Raw genomic sequence first — 4,066 nt, forward strand, 5'->3', positions numbered from 1 at the left:
CCTACACGATTGCACTACTATAACATCAATATTCTTATTCCCTTAAAGGCTAATTTAATTGTTTTACCAGCCTTTTTTTCTAGTACTAGATTACCATCCATTTTAACAGTTTAAGTGGCCAATTTAGAAGTAAATTACGTGCAAAATGTTAACATATTAATATGCTATAATTAATATATCAATCATAATACATTGGTTGTACTAACTTGCATAGATTACCAATTTAAGGGAGTAAGGTATTTAGTTCCTACTCATTAAAGATGAATAAAAAAAAAATTCGTTTCAAAATCAAAGTAATAACTGTTTAAAACTGTCTAATTAAGATGTTCTACTGAAATTCAGGTGCTTACAATGAATCAACTACAATTACACCAACTCTGAGTATTCAATACACTTGATCTCACCTAGGGGAACGCTCGCTCAAGATCACAATGCTCCCAAATGTTTTTTCGGTGGCACCCTTCACCAGCCCTTTGGGTTTCTCTTATGTGCTCTCTATCTTCTCCCTTAGTCTCACACTTGGAATGACGATAACTCTGCTTAAATCTCTTCTCCTCAGCACTTAGGTTAGCTCTATGGCACTTGGATGGTTGTTGGGTCACCACGTAAATGGGGCGCCTAGGTGCTTAGCCCAAGCACAAACTTTCCCATTGTTCAGTACTCTACATGCATGAAGGTTTTCTTTGGCACTGGGGTCTCCTTTCGCATCGGGGCACCTGACTTAGGCGCATGGGCGCTTAAAATGGGTTGTTAGGAATGAGGGTTTGACTTTCTTGTCGCTTTATTTTCTAATCTTGTTAGCTTATGACCTAAAACGTGCAAATACACACTGAAACGACCTAAACAAACACAAATATGATACAAATAAAGAAGAAAACACAAGAAATAACATTACATATTTCACACACATCAGTCGCCACCGTGGAACCACTATTATCGCTGCAGGGCCACTATTGAACCACTGTCGTTTTTTAAGGACCACCATTATTTGACAACCACTTCCATATGACCATTGCTGCTTGAGCACTTTCATTGAGCCACCTCTACTGTCGGGTCACTATTACATGACTGGTGTTGTTTAGTCGTTGCCACTGTCGCTGCTACTGGACCACCGTCATATGGACGACACTAGACCACGCAAGGATAAACCAATTATGTTCGTGCAAATAAGATCGGTTAAAAGCACCTTAAACAAATATCAGTGAAAGAATACCTACGTAAACTACCCATAACTAGAGATTCAAGTGTATTTGTCCGTTATGAGGTCTAGAGTGCTCCCAAGGGGATACATCACACTTGTTTAGCTACATCTTAAGGGACCTCCAAAAGCATGGTAACCCTGGACCTCCACAAGCGCGAGCCTCCGAAAAAGTTAGTCAGAGGGGATTTTCAAACTGCATGTGAACTCAAGAAGGCACTCCGCACGCATGCTGTATAAAAAATAGTTGTCAATAGCAACAACTCTAAAGATCAAATTTTGAGGATTATATTTTTCTCCCATTTCAAAATATTATAAGTATACCAGATCTGGTTGGTCGTCCTCACTTCGCTCGTTCTTGTTTTTTATTCAAGATAGTATTAAACTTGCTTGCTCGTTTGACAAAAAGAAGCACCTCTTATTGGCCTGCGAGCAAATGGATCCTTTTTAATTAACAATTTAAAATTCAGTAAATATTTTAAGAAAAAAAAAATGTCAGAATTAAATATTTAATAATACAACATACTTCATTTTAAAAATACGCACATGAAATTATTTTTTGCGTTTGATTTTAAATATAAATAAATTCAGGATAGGGTTTGATAGCGAATTGCAGCTACAATTTGGTGCTATGGACAACGAGTTTCGTTAATAAGTGCGACATGCGATATAGTTGAAAGAAATTATGATTGATATGTGAGATGAGTTCGAAATTTATTAATAATTAATTTTGAAAATTTTTTTATCCAAAATAAATAAAAATATTCTTAAAATTATTGTATTTTGAACACATTCAAGTTTTATTACTTCAACTTTTATATATTTTAAAATATAAAAATAAGGACAAATTATGTGATACGCCACCAGCAAATTTTCATCATCCGGTAAGAATCTCGAGACGATATTTTAAGCAGGAAACATGCAAATCTTAATAAAAAGTCATCTAGAACTCCGATTTCAGTAAACTTATGGTCAAACTGACCGGCTTGAAGAGACGGACCTAATAATATGAAAACTAGCCTAATCCGAGTCAAATAAAACCCATATCAAGTCATTGAATCACACTTAGATGATTTACAGACACATTTGGAAGATCAAACGGTTGTCAAATATGACAAATTTATACTCGAATCGAGTGTCTCGACAAGATGAACCCAACGAGCCAAAGATTATTCAATTCTGACATCATTAAGACACTCAAATGCCCATTAAACGTCGTATGATCGAGGGAAGCTCTTCGGATCGTCCGATCAAAATGATTCATATTCTTGCATTAATTGCACTTAAAACACTATAAATTGAGCTTCATCCCTCTCATGACTATGAGAGGGGGCGGAAGTCTGGAGAAAGAGAGTCTGAGACCTTGATGAGAAACTGCAGTTCAACATCACAGCCGATCATTGTCGACCACCGCCGACCTCCGTCGTCGAGCTCCGCCAACTGTTATCGATCACCACCAACCAGACGTTGTTAGCCAACGTTGTAATTTGAAAAATATAGTTATACTTTCCCACCTGAGGGATAAGGGGTTTCTGTAATTATCAATCAATAGTGAATTTTCGCAAATGGGTCAGACCCCGTGATTTTTCTATTTACGGGCTTTTTATAAAAAAACTTCTCGAGTCATCACCTCATGTTTCTCTTTCATCTATGTGTGTGTGCTAAACTTTCGTACAATACTAAGACAATAATTCATTGCTTTACTGCTGCGAATTTTCTGACACATATCATTATGCAACTTAATTTTCTTATACATATAAATTTTATAAATATAAGGAATTTTACATATATACATATCACCCAAAACTTTAAATACAACCACCTCGCCACTGAAACTTCAAAATTCATTATTTTCACAATCGGAGCAGCTATTATGATGGAAAGGCGAGAAAAAAGAGGAACCTGTTTACATCATCGCTGTTCTGATCGGGAGCCATTTGTTTGCGGGAAATACGGCCACTAGAGAGCGAGCGAAGGAGTGGGACGACGAGCTGCAGACGAGCTGCAGACGCCACACTCATGCATACGTAGACGAGCTACAGACGCCACACTCACGCATACGTAGAGAGAGAAAAAAAAAAAACAGCACGAAAACTCAAAAAAATCTACTCATATTATTATCAGGTGTTATTATAATATTGTTCAAATGTCATTGATGTGTTATTATGTCATTATAACATCATGAATATTCACAGAACACAATAACACATAAAAACATATAATAACACCTGAATAACACTGGCATAATATTCTTCTGTGTTATTGTGTTTTGTGATTTCATTGGACTCCGCATGTAACTCTACGTGTGGAGTCATGATGTAATATTTTTTCCGTTTGGGACAATTTATTTGGTGTGGTGCCTCAGTTATTTGGATAAACTGAGTTTTGACAGCTTATACGTTTCCAAAATACTGAAAATAAAGTTTTTACATCGAACCTATCTAGATGTGGTGACAACTTTCTGATAACGGTCTGACTTTTTCAAAAAAAATAAAAATTTGTAACAGTCACCTCATCTAGATTATCAACAGATTATTTTTAATCAGTTTATCAGCATATTATTCAATAAGTTGCAGCTGTCCCAAACATGAGTGATTGTTTCAAAATGGACAAAAGTTTAGAATGATTGAATTTTAAATTTTGTATTGACTATTTGAAGTTTAGAATGATATGTAAGTAAAACCACAATATTTTTGGGGCATTTACATAAATAACCCTAATTCCTGTGTATTTACATATTTAATACCAAAATTTTGTTTTTTTTTTTATTTATACCACCCAAATCTCAGTTCACATAAAAAATATCATTTTATTAACTTTAAAAATATGTTATACACACATTATATATATATATGTATATATATATAT

The sequence above is a fragment of the Phalaenopsis equestris genome, unplaced genomic scaffold (assembly GCF_001263595.1).
Source record: "Phalaenopsis equestris unplaced genomic scaffold, ASM126359v1 Scaffold000359, whole genome shotgun sequence".
NCBI classification, from domain to species: Eukaryota; Viridiplantae; Streptophyta; class Magnoliopsida; order Asparagales; family Orchidaceae; genus Phalaenopsis; species Phalaenopsis equestris.